The sequence below is a fragment of the Trachypithecus francoisi genome, unplaced genomic scaffold (assembly GCF_009764315.1).
Source record: "Trachypithecus francoisi isolate TF-2019V2 unplaced genomic scaffold, Tfra_2.0 Lachesis_group3, whole genome shotgun sequence".
Classification (NCBI taxonomy): Eukaryota; Metazoa; Chordata; class Mammalia; order Primates; family Cercopithecidae; genus Trachypithecus; species Trachypithecus francoisi.
The window spans coordinates 133,713,968-133,738,854 of NW_022681468.1; the positions used below are offsets into that span (position 1 = coordinate 133,713,968).

General features: G+C 38.2%; 1 protein-coding gene and 1 pseudogene across 6 annotated transcripts in view; both read left to right on the plus strand.

The window, feature by feature from the left end:
* The window catches only part of RFX7 (regulatory factor X7), a 176,677-nt gene that overhangs the window by 47,308 nt on the left and 104,482 nt on the right, over positions 1-24,887 (plus strand). The window contains exon 1 of one of the 6 annotated variants that reach the window (XM_033190031.1): positions 13,219-13,236. The exons of the other annotated variants lie outside the window; for them this stretch is intronic. The gene's annotated coding sequence lies outside the window, so the exon portion shown is untranslated. Of the gene's footprint in view, positions 1-13,218; positions 13,237-24,887 lie in introns of those variants that run through there. 6 annotated transcript variants of the gene reach the window in all.
* On the plus strand, positions 5,200-24,843 carry LOC117069557 (annotated as a pseudogene).

The window sequence follows — 24,887 nt, forward strand, 5'->3', positions numbered from 1 at the left end:
TTTGAGGTTCACAGATTTTTAAGCATGCCTAGTTTGAACTGTAGCGAGTAAGGTGAGTGTTTAACCCTCACTCCAATTTGATTTCATTAAGTTCCTTTTGTGGTCTGAAGAGCATAAGACTAAAATAAGATTATTTGGGGTAAGATTTTAATTATATTCATAAAAATTCATTGCCATTATTACTTGAATGTAGGTGTGGGTAGATAGTATATCTCCATAGATCATTGCCTTTTGGTTTTGATCAAATCAAAAAGGTGTTCCTGATCATTTAGTTATTATAGTTTACATTAGAATATTGTTAGGATCTAGACCCTCAAAGCTTTAGCCTACAATACTCTCATATTGCTTACAAATACTCTGGCACTGATTTTCCCTGGGTTTGTAGGAATAGCCTTACCTGTGCTTTTACATCAGCATTCCCCAACGTGGTCTAGTAGTTTCTCAAGATGATCCATGAAAATAAAGTGTTTTTTTCATTAGTTTGGGAAATGATGCATGGGATAGCTCTCCAACCCACTCTCAAATGGATACAACGTATGTGAGCATATTCAGGTTCATGATCAGGCCAGGCTTGGTGGCTAATGCCCGTAATCCCAACACTTTGGGAGGCCAAGGTGGGCAGATCACTTGAGGCCAGGAGTTCGAGACCAGCCTGGCCAACATGGGGAAACCTCGTCTCTACTAAAAATACAAAATTAGCCAAGCGTGGTGGTACACACCTGTAATCCCAGCTACTCGGAGGCCGAGGCAGGAGAATCACTTGAACCCGGGAGGTGGAAGTTACAATGAGCCAAGATTGGGCCACTGCACTCCAGCCTGGGGCAACAGAGTGAGACTCCATCTCAAAAAAAAAAAAAAGGTTTTGTTACAGGAAAGTGGTCCCAATCAGACTCCAAGAGAGGGTTCTTGGATTTAATGCAAGAAGTAATTCAGGGCAGGACCATAGAGTAAAGTGAAAGCAACTTTATTAAGAAAGTAAAGGAATGAAATAATAGCTCCTCTATAGACAGAGAAGCCCTGAGGGCTGCTGGTTGCCCATATTTGTGGTTATTTCTTGATGATATGCTAAATAAGGAGTGGATTATTCATGCTCCCCTTTTTAGACCATGTAGGGTAACTTCCTAATGTTGCTATGGCATTTGTAAACTGTCATGGTGTGGGTGGGAGTGTGGCAGTGAGGACGACCAGAGGTCACTCTCGTGGCCATTTTGGTTTTGGTGGGTTTTGGCCGGCTTCTTTTCTGCAAACTGTTTTATCAGCAAGGTCTTTATGACCTGTATCCTGTGCTGACTTCCCATCTCATCCTGTGACTTAGAATGCCTTAACGTCTGGGAATGCAGCCCAGTAGGTTTCAGCCTCATTTTACCCAGCTTCTATTTAAGATGGAGTTGCTCTGGTTTACACGTCTCTGAGAGTTTCATGATCAGTCTTGTATTATCAGGATAGGGGAACTTAATCCTTAAATTAAAATCCAGTTTTAAACAATATTAAAATCCTGGCTTATTTTATTTAACCCAGCAATTCCTAAATTTACCTGAACTTTAGCCACTTTCTCTGTGGGTTACCTACGTATATTAGGAGAAACAGTCTTCACAAATTCACAAAGTGTGCTTCTAGAATACTGGCGATATGTCACTAATCTATACTAACTTTGCAGTTTTCTATTTGTTCCAGGTTGTCATATGGTTGGCTTCTGACATTTTCAGATACCTTTTATACTTGACAGCTGACTCCTGCCTGTGTTATATTATAATCCCTTACTGACTATAATACATAAATGCCTTATTGTCTGTGCCTGTGGTTCTTGGTTTTAAGTGAAGAACAGTAAGATCTTAGATTAGTCACTTTTTTTTGGTGGGAGGGGCAGATATTGAGATACTGATCACTTTGCTGTCCTAGTAAAATCTAGAAAGGAATTAATCTGCATGTATCATGATTGAGGGCACTCTACCCAAGAGATTGGCAGTTTTGTATACATTTTAGATGTAAGCCCTGCAAGAATAATAGGTGACCTCTTTTGTCTCTGTATGCTCAACTCTGAGACAGTCATTAAACTTTCTTTTTCTTTTTTAGAGAGGTCTTGCTCTGTCACCCAGGCTGGAGTGCAGTGCCACAGTCACAGCTCACTGCAGCCTCAGATTCCTTAACTCAAGCCATCCTCCTGTCTCAGCATCCCACATAGCTGGATCTATAAGCACACATCACCACACATGGCTTGTTTATTTTATTTTATTTATTTTATTTTATTTTATCTTATCTTATTTTTTGTAGAAGCAGGGTCTTGCTCTGCTGTCCAAGTTGGTCTCAAACTCCTGGCTTCAAGTAATCCTCCTGCCTTAGCCTCCCAAAGTGTTGGGATTACAGGTGTGAGCTATAGCTGCTGGCCCAAACTTTTAAGTATAGCCCATAAGACATGCTGTGCCATAGACACACACTGGCCAGTACAGTAGCCACTAGTTACATGTGGCTGTTGAATATTTGAAATGTGGCTAAATCAAATTGAGATGTGTTATAAGTATAAAATACACATTGGATTTCAAAGAGTTAGTATGAAAAAGATCTAAAGTATCTCAATATTTATATTCATTGTATATCAAAATGTTAATATTTTGACATTAAAATATTTTACTAAATGTAGTATCTGTTTTTTACTTCTTAATGTACTAGGTAATTTAAGATTTCTATGGTTTGGATTATATTTCTATTGGATAGTGAGACTGTAGGCACTTTTCCCATAAACTGATAAGTTTCAGAGACTACGCCTGATTATCCAGGTTTTTATAAAGCTTTCTGGTGTAGGGAAAAATTGTGTTACTTAGTAGTTTTTCTGTGTGGGTGTGTTTTTTAAACTTCTGGCCAAAAAACAAATGATTTCTTATCCATACATCGCTTTGAAGTAGCCCGAAAAGAGATTACTACCAGACATTCCTACATAGAATTATGCTTTAGGCACAGGGAGAAAAATGAAAACTCTAGACATTTCTAACTATATCCTTAATAAATTATTTTACCTATTTCCACTAATAACTCTTCTATCTTTAAAAATATATCAGTTTTGATATCTTCCTCTCTAGAGAATCATTTGAACATTGAGGAGATTAATTCATAATTTTTTTATCTCCTTAGATAGCCTTCTCCTTTATAGATTGAAATGCTTTTAGGCTAGATTTTCTTTCCTTTGGTTCTCTTACTGCCTTGTAGAAGAGAATTTTAATATTAACTATCAAATTAGTTTTCATATTTTTTTGCCTTTAGTTATAAGAAAAGTTCTGTGATTCTTGGGTTTAAGTGGAGGACTACAGGACATTGAACTTGGCGACTTTATTTTTTGGATCATATTCATATCAATGAAGATACTGAACTCTTTACTGCCCTAATAAGCTCTTAACTCTAGAAAAGAGTAATAAGTCATGTCTTACAAGTATACCTGTAGGCCATTTTAGCTACAATTTTAAGAAATGTTCTCATATTAATTTATATGAGACATTGGTGTAGTCCCTAATCTTCCCATTAAGCACCGTTACCTGTATATGCCATGTTAATGGAATTCTCATTTTAACTTCAGCTCTCTAAACCATTTCCATTTTGGTTTTCTTTTTTATAATCTCAGTTAAGCACCTAATACCATGGTCTGGTTTAATGCTTTTCAGTTAAAAAAAAAAAAGACTTGTGCGTACATAGCATGTCACCTATTGGTGACACCTGAAGTACATTTAAAAAAGTGAAGTCACATTTATCCCCTTATTTTTCTCAATTTAAAGATATGCCTTATCTCTGACACAACGTTTTCTTTTTTTATTTTTTGAGACGGAGTCTTGCTCTTTTGCCAGGTTGGAGTGCAGTGGTGTGATCTCGGCTTACTGCAACCTCCGACTCCCTGATTCAAGCAATTCTCCTGCCTCAGCCTCCCAAGTAGCTGGGATTACAGGCATGCGCCACCACGCCCAGCTAATTTTTGTATTTTTAGTAGAGATGGGGTTTCACCATGTTGCCCAGGATGGTCTCGATCTTCTGACCTCATGATCCACCCACCTCGGCCTCCCAGAGTGCTGGGATTACAGCACTTTTATGACTTTCTTAATGTAACGTTAGATACTAAGCCACATGGATGTGTAACTTCCTCTGAAACTATGCAGTAGGGGAAGAAGAGTTGTTTTCCCCACTGCGCAATCCAGTGATGTTGTCATGCCCTGTGTTTTGACTTCTTTTTAAATGTTTATGTGTTATAAAAACTTAATAACAAAAAGTTTAAAAAGCTTTTTAAATGTTGAAAAGAAAGTAAAAGCTTAAAATCTCATCTCCCAGCGAGAACAGTCATCCTTACAGATGGGTCACTGTGCATGCAGCTATCTCATGTTTTCATTTCCTTATTTTTATGGAGATTGTTTCCTGTTCTGTAGACTAGGTAAATTTGCCTGTATTTGGAACCTGCACCTACCTCTGAAGGTTTAGCACTAGAGGGCATTGACCTTTAATTCAGCTTATTTACTGACAATATATAATGTTTCTATGACAAAGGAAGTTCCAAAATGGTAAGACTGGGGCACAAAATGTTTTTCTTGATTAAAATCCCAGTGTAAAATAGAGGCATTATTATCAGACATAATCATAGCATTTTTAACTGAATAATGGAGCCAAATTAAAATCAATATGTGACTTTGAAGAAGTCATTTTTTAATCCTAATTTATAAATGAAAGGGTTAGACTAGATTGAGTTTTATGTAGCATTCATTAAGAATCTACTGCATGCTTCTTATTACAGTATGGCTTTTTATATAAATGTTGAATCTTTATTTAAAAAGTCTCTGGAGGAGATATAGTATGCCTCAGGGGAAAAATAATTTATCTACGTTAAGGGCATATAGCTTGTAGTTGCAGAATAGGAATTCTTCCTGTCAAGACCATGTTTTTGGTTCCTGCTATATTTACCATGGTGTTTCTTACTAGATACATTTATTTGAAGATCTGTTTAACTTTATATGTGCAAATGCTTTCCTATTATTTGACGTATTTGAGTCCTGTTGACTCTTTGAGCTTTTAATATTAATATCAACCTGAAAATGCTTGCATTGAAGAAAACTGGGAAAGCACATAGATTGAGACTAAAGAGAGCAGCACAATTTGTTCAGTACTCTGCCTCCCCAAAATATGTATTTTTACAATCCTGTTAGAGCAGATTAGCATTTTTTAAATATTACAATGGTAAAATTCAGTATTTGGAGCAACCAGCAATCACATAAGGAAAGATACCAATATGTGGAAGGACAGCAAAAAAAGGAAAATAACTCATTAGAAAGCAAAAATGAGTCATTATATTCTACGCTTTCAAATAATAATCTTTCAGTATCACTCAGTGGTAGCGTAAGTAAATACTGATTAACAGTGACTCAGTAGAGTGGTTATAGTGACTGAATCTTTGATTTACAGCCTTCTCTTGTATATTTTAAGTTTTTCACAGTTTAAATCAACATCAGAAGGTTTTTAGATCTCAGACTCTAGTCTCTTAGCTGTAGGTCCTACTTGGTTTATTTGCTTTCCTTTTAAAAAGATCTGCTAAGTCCTTCCCCTCTTTTAACTTTTTTTTTCTTTGTCAGAGAAGGGGTCTTCCTATGTTGACCAGGTGGTCTTGAACTCCTGGCCTCAAGTGATGCTCCCATCTTGACCTCCCAAAGTGCTGGGTTATAGGCATAAGCCACCACACCCAGCCCCCTCTTTTAACTTTTCATTGTAATATGTTTTGAATGTATACAAAAGGAGAGAAAAGACATTGAACTCTCAGGTCTTTGTTATTCAACTTTAACAATTAGTTTCATAATCTTATTTGTCTGTAACTCTTCACTGGTTATTTTGAAGAGAATTCCAGACATCATATCACATTTACAGTTCGTTTGAATCAGTGTCCTTATAGCTACTGGTGGATATCTCTTAAACTCTAGATCCCTTTAAAAAATTCTTGAAGTTTTTTATTTGTTGAAGAAATTGGATCCTTTGTCCTATGGAGTTTCCCACAGTCTGGATTTGCTGATTTTATCTTCATGGTGCTATGTAGCATATTCCTCTTCCCCCTTATTACTATAAATTGGTAGTTAAGTAGAGATACGTTTCAGTATTTCAGCAAGAATACTTTGTAGGTGGTGGTGTGTACTTACACTGGGAGGCTAAGCCCCTTTTTCTCTAATGGAACATACTTCCTTGACTATAATGAACTAGATATAATGTTGCTCTAGGGAGAGATGTTTTTCTTTTGAGGGCGTCTGAGGCAAAAGTCATTCCAGGTCCCATTCTTCTGTTTCTTTTTTATACTCCCTCCACTACGGCACTCTGCCTTTGAACTTCAGGTTAGGGATTGTTGGGAAGAGACTATTACCCACCTGTTGTATGCTCCTAAATTATTTAGTTAAGAATATAGAAACCAAATGACTATTCTGAATAGTAGCAAATACAGTATACCTAAAAATGTTTTCCCATCTCTTTAGGTTTTCTGTGGTACATGTAGCCACTGTCCCTATGGGGAAGGTTCAGCTAGCATTGCTGTATCAAGTTCTGAATATATCATTGCCCTTTTGTACCTAAGCTTTCTTGAACATTCTGCAAAGACTTAATAAGTGATATTTATAACACCACAATTTTCTGGATTTTGAACTAATTCAGCACTAGCAAGGCCATATTCTCATCCTGGGGGAGAGAAAGCAGAGTCAGCACCCAGATACACTTAAGTGATATATTTACCTCTAGCATTCCAGAATCCTGGAAAGCCCATCTTCCTGCAATCCACCCCTTGAATCTGTTTTAATACCCTTTTGACTTGTATGGTTCTAACTTGTATGGTTCTAACATATAGTTTATATCAATGACCATGATCCAAATACTTTTTTCCACACTCCTATCCCTGCCTTGCTTCCCTTTCTCTCCCTTCTCTTTCTTCCATCCTTCCTTTTATTGATCACATGTTTATAATTGCCTAATGTGTACCAGGCAAAGTGCTAGACTTAGGAAGCAGGTTAACAAGACATAGGCCTTGTGTGCAAGGGAAGGGATGGCCCACTGGGACATTTCATTATCTATCTGAAAAAAAAAAGATCACATCACACATAGAATCCAGAAAAACTCAGCCCCCAAATGTGAAAAGCAGAAGTTTAGAAGAAAATAAAATAACATTGTGAGCTCACGATAAGGAAGATTTTTAAAAACACATCAAAAGCATCAAAAGCACTTTACATAAAGAAAAATATTTGACTAAATTAGCATAGAAACTTTCCTTGGACAATGAACACTTAAAAAAAAGCAACATGCTGCTGATGGCGAGAAGTTATTTGTAACTCAAGTAATTGACAAAAGATTAGTATCTAAAGTATAAAAAGAGCTCCTATTAGTAAATAAAATAATAAAAACAACCACGTAGAAAAAGGGGTAAAGGATATGAGTAGGCAGTTCACAGAAGAAAACTTAGTGGTCAGTAAATACATTAAGGTGTTCAACATCACTGATAAAGAAATGCGTTTTAAAACAAAATATTTCGTACCCATCTGATTGGCAGAAGTCTGTCATTACCAATTTTGGAGAGGATAGCGAGAAATCAGTCTTATACACAGCTGATGGAGTAGAGATTGGCCAAAATTACCTTGGAAGGCAATTTGGCAATAATTAGAAAGTTAAAGATAAACATACTGTAGTGTGTGTGCGTATATTTGTGTATGTGTCCAAGAAAAAGTCCTGCAGTAAGAATAACAAGATCGCCATACCAAATATTTGTTACAGTGTTGTATGTTACAGTACAGAGCTGGAAATACCATAAGAGCCCATTATTAAAGAATAAATAAAGCAGTATGTTCAAACAGTGGAATACTGTGTACATTAGTTTGCTAGGGCAGCCATAACAAAGTACCACAGACTTGATGGCTTAAGTAATAAAAATTTATTTTTTACCAGTTCTGGTAGCTTGAGGTCCAAGATCAAGGTACCAGCATGGTTGATTCCTTCTGAGTGCTGTATCCATTCCATCAGATACAGCCCTCAGGGGTTAGGGCTTCAACATACAAATTTGGGGAGGGGTCTGGACACACAATTTAATCCACACTTCTATGTAACAGTTAAAATGGATAAACTAGAATGTACCAAAATAGATAAACTTCTAATGCCTATTAAGTAAATTTTTTTTTTAAAAAAAGAATGATACATGCAGCAGAACTTAATGCCTGTGAAGTAAACAAAACTATTGTATTGTTTATGGAGATAGTCAACATTTGTGGTAAATGTGTATACATTCATGGGAATAATAACTTCTGGATAGTGGTCACCACTGAGAAAGGAATGGTGGAATGAGATAGGAAAAGATCCCATGGGGACTTTGTAAAATTTTCTTCCTTAAGGAAAAAGTTCAGGTTTGTTCAAACTGGCTAGCAGGTACATGGGTGTTATATTATTCTTTATAACTTTCCTATATGTTTGGAACCTGATAATATTTTTTAAAAAGCAAAGAAAATATTATATCAATGAATGAAATAATGTTATTAGTAGAAGTTGAATATTCATTTGAGTAATATGATCTAGTAATCAAATATCAGGCACAAGTTACCTCATGATAAAGTTCATTCTTCTGGTTGAAATTAATTTTTATGTTTAGAACAACAATAAAATCAATAAATTTTTATAGCATCCTGTGTCAAAAGCAAGAAGTTTACTTTCCATACATAAAAACGTGTGAGCTTTTGAAATGACTCAGTTATAAAGCATTGAGTTGTGTATATTAGGGAACTTCTTATAATGTAACACAATACACAGGATATGACATTTTGTTCTAGAGCAGTGGCTCTCAACTAGGAACATGTGGAAATAATGCCAGGCAATTTTGCTTGTCAAAATGTCTAGGAAGCACTCCTGGCATTTAGTGAACACCATCATATGATTCCAAACATCTTATAATGCATTCGATAAACCCATAAAGTAAAGCAGGGTGCCATCCTGAATGTCAGTACCTGGTTGAGAAACACTGGTCTTTGGTTAATTTCCTTTCATGAAAACTAGAGCAGGCAAGCACTGTGAACAATGACTATTTCAAAGGCAACTTGGATTACAGAGAGAAACAGAACTGATACTTCGAGATCTGTTGATTAGGCACTGGTAGTATCTAAAGGAAGTTTTTTCTTAATTTTATGATCCTAATTATTTTTTATTAGGTAAAATTAATAACATAAAAATTAACCACATAAAGTGTACGATTCAGTAGCATTTAGTAACTTTACAGTGTTATGTAGCCATCACCTCTCTCTAGTTCCAGAACATTTTTCATCATTTAAAAGGAATATACATTAAGCAGTCACTCTTCATTTCCCCAACCCCAACCAACCACTCATCTGCTTTCTCTCTCTCTGGATATAGATATTCTGGAGATTTTGTATATAGGGAATCATACAATATGTGACCTTTTATGTCTGCCTTCTTTCACTTAGCATAAAGTTTTCAAGGTTTATCCGTATAGTAGCATGTGCCAGTACTTCATTCCTTTTTATGGTTGAATAATATTTCATTTTAATAATATGTCACATTTTGTTTATCCGTTCATCCATCAGTGGTCATTTGGGTTGTTTCCTCCATTTGACTTTTGTGAATAGTGCTACTATGAACATTCTGCACATTTGTGTAGAGGTTTTTGTTTGCATTCCTATTTTTATTTCTTTGGGTGGAATTGTTAGAACAAGTGGTAATTCTGTGTTTTAGCTTTCTGAAGACATATCAGGTTTTTCAAGAGCAGCCACACTATCATTCATTACCACAAGCAATGTACAAGGATTCCAATTTCTCCCCATCCTTACCAAAAGAATCCATTATTTTTAAGAAAACAAAGTAAATGAATTTAAATGTCTGCATGGTGTGATTCCAAGTGTTTTTTATTTCCTTTTTTTCTGGCTACACCTTTTTAGAATAAGCCACCATTATGACTATTATTATTTTAAAAAAACATATAAAATTTTGTGTTATAGCTTATGAGCAAACAAAAGTAAAAGTAAATACTTTTCATTTAATATAAGCAAGTATAAGGTAAAAATAAGATTTGTTATGATGGACTGTGAGCCAAGTCACAACCTGCAAAAGGGATCTGAAGTCAATGTGTTTTTAACAGAATTAATTATTTTATAGGAGTAGAAGCTAAGAGTTTGATTTGTCCTGGCAAAGATAGAATGTAAGAGCTTCTTCTAGTTGTACCTCCTCTATCTCAGATTGTCTTTGGGTTAAATCTAGTATCTGGTATTCACAGATACCTCTGTTTCTACAACACAAGAAATTTGAATCAAGTATATAGGAATTGTGAGTTACTCTGACTTCAGACTTGAGGACTCCAAATAAGTGTAAACATTGCATTGAACTTTTGGATAGAGGCTAAACTCGGTGTTGGAAGGGATAAGTGAGAGTCTCCTAGAATATTTTCTGCAGTAAAAAATAGTTCATCAACAATTTGTTGAAACTGGGGAACAGATTCTGAAATGTTTCTAGCAAACAAGTTATCTAAATGTTCTTTTTTTCTGTCATACTGTTGCTTACACTGTATTATATATTGTATATGTTTGGTCCATGACTGCTAATTTATTTATTGTATGATGTTTATGTTTGAATAAAGGGAAATATTACATGGTATTTTTGTAACGTATTTCTTTGTGAGAAAGTAGGATTAGACTAATTTTTAATTTTTAAACACGTGCTTCCTAAAATGTATTATTTCTTTTGTATAGCCCCCCTAGATAAGAAAGCTTTTATCAAGCTTCACCCTATAGTTTGATTTACAGAAAACACAATATACTTTCTCAAGCTATATCTCTGTTGCTTAAATTTTTATCTGCTTTATTGCTGGTGTTTTCCCCCTCTTCCCTACTACTTTATATCAATAACATTCTGGTAATATGACTTGAGATGTAAATCTTGAAAGATTTAGAAGATAAGTAGTTAGCATGTTCCGTAAATGTAATAGTTATGATACCACAGCACAATTGTGGTACTGATATTTTGTTTTTTAAAATCTAATACCAAAATACCAGACTGACACTATTTAATTAAAATTTTTGTAGAAGTTAAAAATCAGCAAAACTGGAAGTTCAATGACTGTTTTATCAATTATCAACAATCATCAATTTAAAAAATTAGAAAAATACTAATGTTGAGCATACATTGTTATTTGAACAAAAGTTGTTTGCAGATAAAATGAGTAATATCGTTTTATTCAAAAGTAAAAAATGGCCTCAGAGGCTGCCCATCTACTGGTCCCCACACCACACGTGCCTTCCCTGCCTGGGTCTTGTTGCTGTCGTCACCACCACTGCACCATGGCTGTCATCACCAGCCAGTTAATGCACTCGGGGTTTTCCTTGTCCACATCCTTGGGCGAGAAAAATCATCATCAAGCACATGATGGTCATCAGCATCACATAGTTTGCTGCAGTGACCAGCCACACAGTAGTGTTCCTTGACCAGACAGAGGACATCTTGGCAAAATATAAAGAGGGAATTGAGAAAAGCCTTAGGAAAGCGACAAAGAAGTTGTTTGTAGAAAACCGTAAGGCTGCTGATGAATTTGTGGAGAAAACCCTAAGCAGCATATCAACCAGCACAGATGCAACATCCATAGTCCACAGCACAGATCTGGTGGTAGAGGCCGTTGTAGAAAATCTAAAGGTGAAAATCAAGCTCTCCTAGAGGTTGGACAAGTTTGTTGCTGAACATACAACTTTGCCAGCAACACTTCCTCTTTGCAAATTACAAGCATAGCCAATGCTACCACCAGACAAGACCAATTTGCTGACCTCCATTTACTCAACCCAGTGCCTCTGATGAAACTTGCAGAGGTCTTTAAAACACCAATGACCACCCAAAAGACATTTGAATCCTCGGTAAACTTGAGCAAAACCTTGGGAAAGCATCCTGTTTCTTGCAAGGACACTCCTGGGTTTATCGTCAGCTGTCTCAGGATTCAACACCTCATGAAAGCAGTCAAGCTGCATGAATGACTTGACATATCCAAGGAAAACACTGACACTGCTATGAAGTTAGGAGCCAGGTACCCCAGGGGCTCATTTGAGCTTCTAGATTATGTTGGACTGGATTCTGTGAAGTTCATCATGGATGGATGGCATGAAATAGATATGAAGAACCCCATATTTCAGCCCATCCTTGAAAAAGCTGATGGCAGAGAAGAAGCTTGGCAAGAAGTCTGGAGAAGGATTTTACAAATACATAAGATGCTCAGCTTCTCTGGCCCTGAGAAGAACCCTTGTGAGCGCTTACCAGCCAGCACCCAAAGTGCCTATGAGAATACTCTTTGGTCAGACATTCCCTCACACAGTACAGTCTATTCAATATGCATTTTGATTGTAATCTATCTGAAGTTATTTTTACACTAGTTACAGTAGTAACAGATTCCACCATTAAGAACTAATTCCCATGTTTAGTCTGTTTATTTCTGTGTACTTTCTGAAAAGCTTTATACTGTTGGTGCCTTGGAACAAATGCTGTCATTTTTGTAAAGAATTGCCTGAATTCATTCTCTCATAAGGGGAAGATACTTGCTCTGAGAGTGAGAGTGAGAGTATATTGTGTTCATTGTTGCCGCGTGGCAGTCACAAGCCATTGGGACAGACAGGGTGTGTCTGTGGAGTGCTGCAGCAAGCAGCACCTGAATCTTGCCTTTATGAGAACATTTTGCCCCTTGCAGCTTTGAGCCTTACCCTACCTTCTGGGCACAACATAAGATGTTATGTCTCCATTCAACTCATCATCAAGATGCTGCTGCTGCATTGGTGGACTTATCTCCATGTGCTTGGTTTGCAGTAAGAGGTCAGCTCTCCTGGTCATTCAGTTCCACAGATCGTAATAATTACTATCTGTCAGTTCTGGATTTTTTTTCCCCACAAGAAATCAGTGTTGCAAAATTGCCTATAAATGGACTCTAATAAAATACAGTCTTTTAGTCTGTCAAAATTTGAGTTGAAATGAACATGTATAAAATACAATTGTTTAAGAAACCCTAAAATAAAAAATGAACATTTAAATTATGAAATACTTAAAAGTCAAATATTATCTACTTTTATTAAGTGCAGGCTCAGATGTGTATCGGTGGTTTATTATTGAGTGATACGTGTATTTTTGTGCATATTTTTCCAGCTGCTGAAAATGCTTTCTTAACTAGTTGGAGTAATGGTAAAAAGAGAGATAATTGCAAATACATTCTTCTAACTCCTTTGTCCATAGGTAATTCCATTTCTTTTTTGATAACTTTGATGTTTTGTTATTTGAAATTTTATTTACTTGAATTTTCATATATTTAATTTTTAATCAAAGTTTTAGGAACTTATAATTTATTGACTTAAAAAGATATTACAAAACCTGCCGAGAAAAACCACAGTTACCCAAACCACTAACTCATTGCCTGTCAGAAAGAACCAGGTCCTTTCTCTTCTTTTACATCCCTACCTCTGTCCAGTGACAAACATTGGCCAGAGAGGAAGGGAGCCCTACTGATGGTGAAAAGTCCAGCTTCCTGGGTTATCACAGAGGGTAGAGAGTGATTTCAAAGAGCAAAGAGAAAATAGCCAGCCTAAATATATTTAATTTCTAAGATACCTCTTTTTAGCTTTCTGAATATACTTTAAAAATAGAGATATAGACCAATGGAATAGAACAGAGTCCTCAGAAATAATACCACACATCTACAACCATCTGATCTTTGACAAACCTGACAAAAACAAGAAATGGGGAAAGGATTCCCTATTTAATAAATGGTGCTAGGAAAATTGGCTAGCCATAAGTAGAAAGCTGAAACTGGATCCTTTCCTTACTCCGTATACGAAAATTAATTCAAGATGGATTAGAGACTTAAATGTTAGACCTAATACCATCAAAACCCTAGAGGAAAACCTAGGCAATACCATTTAGGACATAGGCATGGGCAAGGACTTCATGTCTAAAACACCAAACACAACGGCAACAAAAGCCAGAATTCACAAGTGGGATCTAATTAAACTAAAGAGCTTCTGCACAGCAAAAGAAACTACCATCAGAGTGAACAGGCAACCTACAGAATGGGAGAAAATTTTTGCAATCTACTCATCTGACAAAGGGCTAATATCCAGAACCTACAAAGAACTCAAACAAATTTACATGGAAAAAACAAACAACCCCATCAAAAAGTGGGCAAAGGATATGAACAGACATTTCTCAGAAGAAGACATTCATACAGCCAACAGACACATGAAAAAATGCTCATCATCACTGGCCATCAGAGAAATGCAAATCAAAACCACAATGAGATACCATCTCACACCGGTTAGAATGGCAATCATTAAAAAGTCAGGAAACAACAGGTGCTGGAGAGGATGTGGAGAAATAGGGACACTTTTACACTGTTGGTGGGATTGTAAACTAGTTCAACCATTATGGAAAACAGTATGGCGATTCCTCAAGGATCTAGAACTAGAAGTACCATATGACCCAGCCATCCCATTACTGGGTATATACCCAAAGGATTATAAATCATGCTGCTATAAAGACACATGCACACGTATGTTTATTGCGGCACTATTCACAATAGCAAAGACTTGGAATCAACCCAAATGTCCATCAGTGACAGACTGGATTAAGAAAATGTGGCACATATACACCATGGAATACTATGCAGCCATAAAAAAGGATGAGTTTGTGTCCTTTGTGGGGACATGAATGCAGCTGGAAACCATCATTCTCAGCAAACTATCGCAAGAACAGAAGACCAAACACCGCATGTTCTCACTCATAGGTGGGAACTGAACAATGAGATCACTTGGACTCAGGAAGGGGAACATCACACACCGGGGCCTATCATGGGGAGGGGGAAGAGGGGAGGGATTGCATTGGGAGTTACACCTGATGTAAATGACGAGTTGATGGGTGCTGACGAGTTGATGGGTGCAGCACAACAACATGGCACAAGTATACATATGTAACAAACCTGCACATTATGCACATGTACCCTAGAACTTAAAGTATAATAATAATAATAATAAATATATATATAAGTATATAGTTTCCAATTAGTGTTTCTTGAATGCAGGGTCTTCCCTTAACCTTTGTGAGGATTAAAGTTTTGTTTTCTTTTTGCATAGTGTTATTTCTTCCAAGTAAGGGTTTCACCCCTTTTTTTCTCTGTCTTTCATATTGGAGAGTTTTTTCCAGTTGTCTATCCATCTGAGTATATTTAAGAGTGGGGCACAAAAAGTTGATAGGAAGCTCTTCACGTGTAGATGGTGCTTCTGCTTTCCAATTCAGTAGGTCTGTAGTGGGACCCAGAAATTTGCATTTTTAACTAGTACCCAGGTATGCTGATACTGTTAGTCCAGGAATCATATTTTAAGGACCACTTTATTAGGGAGTGCTTTTGTGATTCTATGATCTATGATCTATGGAAGGGAACGGAGGGGAAGGAAACAGCTTGGGCAGAGGGAAGGTTGAACTGCAATGCTGAAGAGTTCCGAAGATAGAGTGACCAATCAAAGCTGTCTCAAGTTGGGGGAAGGGGCTGGTCCTTAATATCCCTATGTTGATTAGTGTCTAGATATGGGCTGTCCCTGGAAATTAGTATGACCTTGAGAAGTGATATTTCCTTCAGCCTAAGCAGTCATACCCAAGGGCACAGACACTGAATGCTGACAGACACCGAGGGCTTTGTGCTGCACTCCACTGCACTGCACTGCACTGCACTGCACTCCCAGCAGTGGGTCAAAATTCTTTCCTGAAAACGGAAATGGAGCATTGCATTATGTTGTCTGTACATGATCCTTCCCAATCAGCAGGGAAGCCTCATCCTGAGACAGCTACTTTTTCTAATTTTTCCTTTACCGTGTATTAATTTTACCTACTCTAGAACTTCATGTAAGTAAAATCATACAGAATGAACTTTTCTAGGTGTTTTATATGGCTCAGTATAATATCTATTAGATTCATCCATGTTCCTCTATGTATGTATGGGTTTCTTTTAATTGCTGAGTCGTATTCCATTGTGTGACTATGCCACAAAGTGCTTATTCATTCTTACATTGATATCATTTGCATTGTTTCCAGTTTGGAATTATTATAAAGATGCTATGAACATTCTTTTTCTTCAACATCTGTTTTGTGGACATCTCGTTTGATTCCTGTTGCATAAATACTTATGGTAGGTTTATATCTAAATGCTAAACTAGTCCAAGGTGGTTTTGCGTTTCACATTCCCACCATAAATGTATGAGAGTTATGGTTGCTTCAAATCCTTGCCAATATTTGGGGTTTTGGCATTTTTAATTTAAGCCTCCTAATGGTATATCATTGCGATTTTGATTTGTATTTCCTTGGTGGCTTGGTTCCTTGAACATCTTTTCATGTGTTTATTGGACATTTTTGTACATTTTTGTGAAATATCTATTCCAGTTGTTTGCTCTTTATTTATTGAGTTACCTGTCTTTTACTACAGAGTTGTAGGAGTTCCTTATATATTCTGGGCATAAGTGTTTTGTCAGATATGTTTTTCGAGTATTTTATTTAGTTGGTGGTTTTTTTCCTTTCTTAATTGATGTATTTCAGTGAATGGAAGTTTACTGTTATTTTGATTGGGTCTGATTTATTTTTTGTTTTTAGAAACGGTCTCGCTCTGTTGTCCTGGCTGAAGTGCAGTAACATGATCAGAGCTCACTGAAGGCTTGAACTCCTGGGCTCAAGCGATTCTCAGCCTCCAAGTAGCTAAGGGCTACAGGCATGCACCACCATGCCTGGCTTTTTAAAAAAAAATTGTAGAAATAGAGTCTCACCGTGTTGCCCAGGCTAGTCTCAAACTCCTGGCCTCAAGCAGTTTTTCCGCCTTGGCCTCCCAAAGCATTTTTAAAAATGTTTATTGCAGCGGGGCACAGTGGCTCATGCTTGTAATCCCAGCACTTTGGGAGGCCTAGGTGGGTGGATCACCTGAGGTCAGGAGTTCAACACCAGCATGGCCAACACGGCAAAACCCCATCTCTACTGAAAATACAAAAATCAGCTGGGCGTCGTGGCCTAGCTACTGGGGAGGCTGAGGCAGCAGAATCACTTGAACCCTGGAGGTGGAGGTTGCAGTGAGCCGAGATCACACCACTGCACTCCAGCCTGGGTGATAAAGTGAGACTCTGTCTCAAAAAGAAAAAAAAAATATTTGTTGCTTCAACCCTAAGAAATCTTTGTCTGCTCTCACATCAGAATATTCTCCTATGGTTTCTTCTAGACACTAAGCTTCAGCTCAAATTTTTCTATAGTATGAGGTTTGTACATTTGTTTACAGATGTGTCTAGTTACTCCATCAGAATTTGTAGTAACTATTTTCTTTTGTCCCTTGAGTTGCTTTGGTACCTCTGCTGCACATCAGTTTACTGTCAGTAGAAGTCAGGTATCATTAGTCAGGTTTCATTCATATAACTTTTTCACTGCATGCAATGTTACTTTTTTCTGGCTGCTTTCTTTTTTTGTTTGTTTTCTTTTCTTTTTTTTTTAATTATTATTATACTTTAAGTTCTAGGGTACATGTGCATAATGTGCAAGTTTGTTACATATGTATACTTGTGCCATGTTGGTGAGCTGCGCCCATCAACTCGTCATTTACATCAGGTATAACTCCCAATGCAATCCCTTCCCCCTGCCCTCTCCCCGTGATAGGCCCCGGTGTGTGATGTTCCCCTTCCCGAGTCCAAGTGATCTCATTGTTCAGTTCCCACCTATGAGTGAGAACATGCGGTGTTTGGTCTTCTGTTCTTGTGTTAGTTTGCTAAGAATGATGGTTTCCAGCTGCATCCATGTCCCTACAAAGGACACAAACTCATCCTTTTTGATGGCTGCATAGTATTCCATGGTGTATATGTGCCACATTTTCTTAATCCAGTCTGTCACTGATGGACATTTGGGTTGATTCCAAGTCTTTGCTATTGTGAATAGTGCCGCAATAAACATATGTGTGCATGTGTCTTTATAGCAGCATGATTTATGATCCTTTGGGTATATGACCAGTAATGGGATGGCTGGGTCATATGGTACATTTAGTTCTAGATCCTTGAGGAATCGCCATACTGTTTTCCATAATGGTTGAACTAGTTTACAATCCCACCAACAGTGTAAAAGTGTCCCTATTTCTCCACATCCTCTCCAGCACCTGTTGTTTCCTGACTTTTTAATGATTGCCATTCTAACCGGTGTGAGATGGTATCTCATTGTGGTTTTGATTTGCATTTCTCTGATGGCCAGTGATGATGAGCATTTTTTCATGTGTCTGTTGGCTGTATGAATGTCTTCTTCTGAGAAATGTCTGTTCATATCCTTTGCCCACTTTTTGATGGGGTTGTTTGTTTTTTCCATGTAAATTTGTTTGAGTTCTTTGTAGGTTCTGGACATTAGCCCTTTGTCAGATGAGTAGATTGCAAAAATTTTCTCCCATTCTGTAGGTTGCCTGTTCACTCTGATGGTAGTTTCTTTTGCTGTGCAGAAGCTCTTTAGTTTAATTAGATCCCACTTGTGAATTTTGGCTTTTGTTGCCGTTGTGTTTGGTGTTTTAGACATGAAGTCCTTGCCCATGCCTATGTCCTGAATGGTACTACCTAGGTTTTCTTCTAGGGTTTTTATGGTATTAGGTCTAACATTTAAGTCTCTAATCCATCTTGAATTAATTTTCGTATAAGGAGTAAGGAAAGGATCCAGTTTCAGCTTTCTACTTATGGCTAACCAATTTTCCCAGCACCATTTATTAAATAGGGAATCCTTTCCCCATTTCTTGTTTTTGTCAGGTTTGTCAAAGATCAGATGGTTGTAGACGTGTGGTATTATTTCCGAGGACTCTGTTCTATTCCATTGGTCTGCATCTCTGTTTTGCTACCAGTACCATGCTGTTTTGGTTACTGTAGCCTTGTAGTATAGTTTGAAGTCAGGTAGCGTGATGCCTCCAGCTTTGTTCTTTTGACTTAGGATTGTCTTGGCAATGCAGGCTCTTTTTTGGTTCCATTTGAACTTTAAAGCAGTGTTTTCCAATTCTATGAAGAAACTCATTGGTAGCTTGATGGGGATGCCATTGAAGCTATAAATTACCTTGGGCAATATGGCCATTTTCACAATATTGATTCTTCCTATTCATGAGCATGGTATGTTCTTCCATTTGTTTGTGTCCTCTTTGATTTCACTGAGCAGTGGTTTGTAGTTCTCCTTCAAGAGGTCCTTGACATCCCTTGTAAGTTGGATTCCTAGGTATTTTATTCTCTTTGAAGCAATTGTGAATGGAAGTTGATTCATGATTTGGCTCTCTGTTTGTCTGTTACTGGTGTATAAGAATGCTTGTGATTTTTGCACATTAATTTTGTATCCTGAGACTTTGCTGAAGTTGCTTATCAGCTTAAGGAGATTTTGGGCTGAGACAGTGGGGTTTTCTAAACATACAATCATGTCATCTGCAAACAGGGACAATTTGACTTCTTCTTTTCCTAACTGAATACGCTTTATTTCTTTCTCTTGCCTGATTGTCCTAGCCAGAACTTCCAACACTATGTTGAATAGGAGTGGTGAGAGAGGGCATCCCTGTCTTGTGCCAGTTTTCAAAGGGAATTTTTCCAGTTTTTGCCCATTCAGTATGATATTAGCTGTGGGTTTGTCATAAATAGCTCTTATTATTTTGAGGTACGTTCCATCAATACCGAATTTATTGAGCGTTTTTAGCATGAAGGGCTGTTGAATTTTGTCAAAGGCCTTTTCTGCATCTACTGAGATAATCATGTGGTTCTTGTCTTTGGTTCTGTTTATATGTTGGATTACGTTTATTGATTTGCGAATGTTGAACCAGCCTTGCATCCCAGGGATGAAGCCCACTTGATCATGGTGGATAAGCTTTTTGATGTGCTGCTGAATCCGGTTTGCCAGTATTTTATTGAGGATTTTTGCATCGATGTTCATCAGGGATATTGGTCTAAAATTCTCTTTTTTTATTGTGTCTCTGCCAGGCTTTGGTATCAGGATGATGTTGGCCTCATTAAATGAGTTAGGGAGGATTCCCTCTTTCGCTATTGATTGGAATAGTTTCAGAAGGAATGGTACCAGCTCCTCCTTGTACCTCTGGTAGAATTCAGCTGTGAATCCATCTGGTCCTGGACTTTTTTTGGTGGGTACGCTATTAATTATTGCCTCAATTTCAGAGCCTGCTATTGGTCTATTCAGGGATTCAACTTCTTCCTGGTTTAGTCTTGGAAGAGTGTAAGTATGCAGGAAATTATCCATTTCTTCTAGATTTTCTAGTTGATTTGCGTAGAGGTGTTTATAGTATTCTCTGATGGTAGTTTGTATTTCTGTGGGGTCGGTGGTGATATCCCCTTTATCATTTTTTATTGCGTCTATTTGATTCTTCTCTCTTTTCTTCTTTATTAGTCTTGCTAGCAGTCTGTCAATTTTGTTGATCTTTTCAAAAAACCAACTCCTGGATTCATTGATTTTTTGGAGGGTTTTTTGTGTCTCTATCTCCTTCAGTTCTGCTCTGATCTTAGTTATTTCTTGCCTTCTGCTAGCTTTTGAATGTGTTTGCTCTTGCCTCTCTAGTTCTTTTAATTGTGTTGTTAGAGTGTCAATTTTAGATCTTTCCAGCTTTCTCTTGTGGTCATTTAGTGCTATAAATTTCCCTCTACACACTGCTTTAAATGTGTCCCAGAGATTCTGGTATGTTGTATCTTTCTTCTCATTGGTTTCAAAGAACATCTTTATTTCTGCCTTCATTTCTTTATGTACCCAGTAGTCCTTCAGGAGCAGGTTGTTCAGTTTCCATGTAGTTGAGCGGTTTTGATTGAGTTTCTTAGTCCTGAGTTCTAGTTTGATTGCACTGTGGTCTGAGAGACAGTTTGTTATAATTTCTGTTCTTGTACATTTGCTGAGGAGTGCTTTACTTCCAATTATGTGGTCAATTTTGGAATAAGTGCGATGTGGTGCTGAGAAGAATGTATATTCTGTTGATTTGGGGTGGAAAGTTCTGTAGATGTCTATTAGGTCTGTTTGTTGCAGAGATGAGTTCAATTCCTGGATATCCTTGTTAACTTTCTGTCTCGTTGATCTGTCTAATGTTGACAGTGGGGTGTTGAAGTCTCCCATTATTATTGTATGGGAGTCTAAGTCTCTTTGTAAGTCTCTAAGGACTTGCTTTATGAATCTGGGTGCTCCTGTATTGGGTGCATATATATTTAGGATAGTTAGCTCTTCCTGTTGAATTGTTCCCTTTACCATTATGTAATGGCCTTCTTTGTCTCTTTTGATCTTTGATGGTTTAAAGTCTGTTTTATCAGAGACTAGGATTGCAACCCCTGCTTTTTTTTGTTCTCCATTTGCTTGGTAGATCTTCCTCCATCCCTTTATTTTGAGCCTATGTATGTCTCTGCATGTGAGATGGGTCTCCTGAATACAGCAGACTGATGGGTCTTGACTGTTTATCCAGTTTGCTTGTCTGTGTCCTTTAATTGGAGCATTTAGTCCATTTACATTTAAGGTTAATATTGTTATGTGTGAACTTAATCCTGCCATTATGATATTAACTGGTTATTTTGCTCGTTAGTTGATGCAGTTTCTTCCTAGCCTCGATGGTCTTTACATTTTGGCATGTTTTTGCAATGGCTGGTACTGGTTGTTCCTTTCCATGTTTAGGGCTTCCTTCAGGGTCTCTTGTAAGGCAGGCCTGGTGGTGACAAAATCTCTAAGCATTTGCTTATCTGTAAAGGATTTTATTTCTCCTTCACTGATGAAACTTAGTTTGGCTGGATATGAAACTCTGGGTTGAAAACTGTTTTCTTTAAGAATGTTGAATATTGGCCCCCACTCTCTTCTGGCTTGTAGAGTTTCTGCCAAGAGATCTGCTGTTATTCTGATGGGCTTCCCTTTGTGGGTAACCCGACCTTTCTCTCTGGCTGCCCTTAATTTTTTCCTTCATTTCAACTTTGGTGAATCTGGCAATTATGTGTCTTGGAGTTGCTCTTCTGGAGGAGTATCTTTGTGGCATTCTCTGTATTTCCTGAATTTGAATGTTGGCCTGCCCTACTAGGTTGGGGAAGTTCTCCTGGATGATATCCTGAAGAGTGTTTTCCAACTTGGTTCCATTTTCCCCCTCACTTTCAGGCACCCCAATCAGACGTAGATTTGGTCTTTTTACATAATCCCATACTTCTTGCAGGCTTTGTTCATTTCTTTTTCTTCTTTTTTCTTTTGGTTTCTCTTCTCGCTTCATTTCATTCATTTGATCCTCAATCGCTGATACTCTTTCTTCCAGTTGATCGAGTCGGTTACTGAAGCTTGTGCATTTGTCACGTATTTCTCGTGTCATGGTTTTCATCTCTGTCATTTCGTTTATGACCTTCTCTGCCTTAATTATTCTAGCTATCAATTCTTCCACTCTTTTTTCAAGATTTTTAGTTTCTTTGCGTTGGGTATGTAATTCCTCCTTTAGCTCTGAGAAGTTGGATGGACTGAAGCCTTTTTCTCTCATCTCGTCAAAGTCATTCTCTGACCAGCTTTGATCCGTTGCTGGCGATGAGCTGCGCTCCTTTGCAGAGGGAGATGCGCTCTTATTTTTTGAATTTCCAGCTTTTCTGCCCTGCTTTTTCCCCATGTTTGTAGTTTTATCTGCCTCTGGTCTTTGATGATGGTGACGTACTGATGGGGTTTTGGTATAGGTGTCCTTCCTGTTTGATAGTTTTCCTTCTAACAGTCAGGACCCTCAGCTGTAGGTCTGTTGGAGATTGCTTGAGGTCCACTCCAGACCCTGTTTGCCTGGGTATCAGCAGCAGAGACTGCAGAAGATAGAATATTGCTGAACAGCGAGTGTACCTATCTGATTCTTACTTTGGAAGCTTCCTCTCAGGGGTGTACTCCACTGTGAGAGGTGTGGGGTGTCAGTCTGCCCCTAGTGGGGGATGTCTCCCAGTTAGGCTACTCAGGGGTCAGGGACCCACTTGAGCAGGCAGTCTGTCGGTTCTCAGATCTCAACCTCCGTGTTGGGAGATCCACTGCTCTCTTCAAAGCTGTCACACAGAATTTTTGCGTCTGCAGAGGTTTCTGCTGCTGCTGTTGTTGGTGGTGGTGGTGTTGTTGTTGTTGTTTAGCTGTGCCCTGTCCCCAGAGGTGGAGTCTACAGAGACAGGCAGGCTTCCTTGAGCTGCTCTGAGCTCCACCCAGTTCGAGCTTCCCAGCGGCTTTGTTTACCTACTTAAGCCTCAGCAATGGTGGGCGCCCCTCCCCCAGCCTCGCTGCTGCCCTGCGGTTAGATCGCAGATTGCTGTGTTAGCAATGAGGGAGGCTCCGTGGGCGTGGGATCCTCCCTGCCAGGTGTGGGATATAATCTCCTGGTGTGCCCGTTTCCTTAAAGCGCAGTATTGGGGTGGGAGTTACCCAATTTTCCAGGTGTTGTGTGTCTCAGTTCCCCTGGCTAGGAAAAGGGATTCTCTTCCCCCTTGCGCTTCCCAGGTGAGGCGATGCCTCGCCCTGCTTCAGCTCTCGCTGGTCGGGCTGCAGCAGCTGACCAGCACCGATTGTCCGGCACTCCCTAGTGAGTTGAACCCAGTACCTCAGTTGAAAATGCAGAAATCACTGGTCTTCTGTGTCGCTCACGCTGGGAGTTGGAGACTGGAGCTGTTCCTATTCGGCCATCTTGCTCCGCCCCCTGGCTGCTTTCACAGTGTGCTTTTTATCTTTGTTTTTTCATCCTTTTGACTATGTGTGAGTTTCTTTATAATTATCCTTCTTGGAATTTACTGAACTTCTTGGATCTAGAAATTTGTGTTTTTCTTAGAATTTGGAAAGACTTTGGCCATTTATTAAATATTGTATTTTTCTGTCTCATTATCTCTCCTCTCCCATTGTACATAGTTAGACCACTTAATATTCAACTTTAAATTTCTGAAGCTCTGTTTATTATTATTTAAGTCTTTTTCACATTCAATAGAGCTATTGATTTTCCAGTTAAGTGGCCCTTTTTCTGCCATCTGATCTCAAATTAAGGCCATCTAATGAATTTTTCATTTCAGACATTATACCTTTTAAGTTCTGGAACTTCCATTTGGTTCTTTTTCATAGCTTCCATTTGTCAGCTGAGATTTCCCCATGCGAACATTTATTATGACCATATTTTCCTTCAAATACTTGAACATGTTTATAATACTTGCTTTGAAGTCCTTGTCTGCTAATTCTGACACTTAGATCATTCAGGATTTAGTGTCTGTGAGCTCCTTTTTCTCTTGACTCTAGGTCTTTTTTTCCTGTTTGTTCACTATAGTGTATTTTGCTTGTGTAATGGGCATTATGGGTGATGTATTATAGACTTTGGATTCTGTTATTTTTCTCTCATGAGTGTTGAATTTTTGTCTTAGTAGACATCTAATGTGGCTGGATTCAACCCCCAACATGATTTTTTCTGTTACAGGCAGCAGCAGAAATCTCATCTCAGATCCTTCCACCTTCCAGCTGTTTCTCTGTGAAGAACCTTGGAGTCTTCCTCAGACTAGGGTCATTCAAATATTGGGTGTAGTTCATATAGAAATTTTGCAGCACTTTCCTTTCTGGGATTTTACCTTTCACTTTTAAGCTGCCTTGGCAAACCCAAACTTTGTCCTTTTTACGCTAGCAAGACAACAGATTCCTGCTTCAGTCTAAGTGACCTTTGCCACATGAGCTGATAAGTACCCTCAAGCAAAAGCCTTATAAAAATTCTACCAGTGCACTTTGGGAGGCCGAGGCAGGTGGATTTCTTGAGCTCGGGAGTTCTAGACCAGCCTGGGCAACACTGTGAAACCCCATCTCTACTTTAATACAAAAAATTGGCCAGGTGTAGCAGCATGTGCCTGTAATCCCAGCTACTCAGGAGGCTGAGGCAG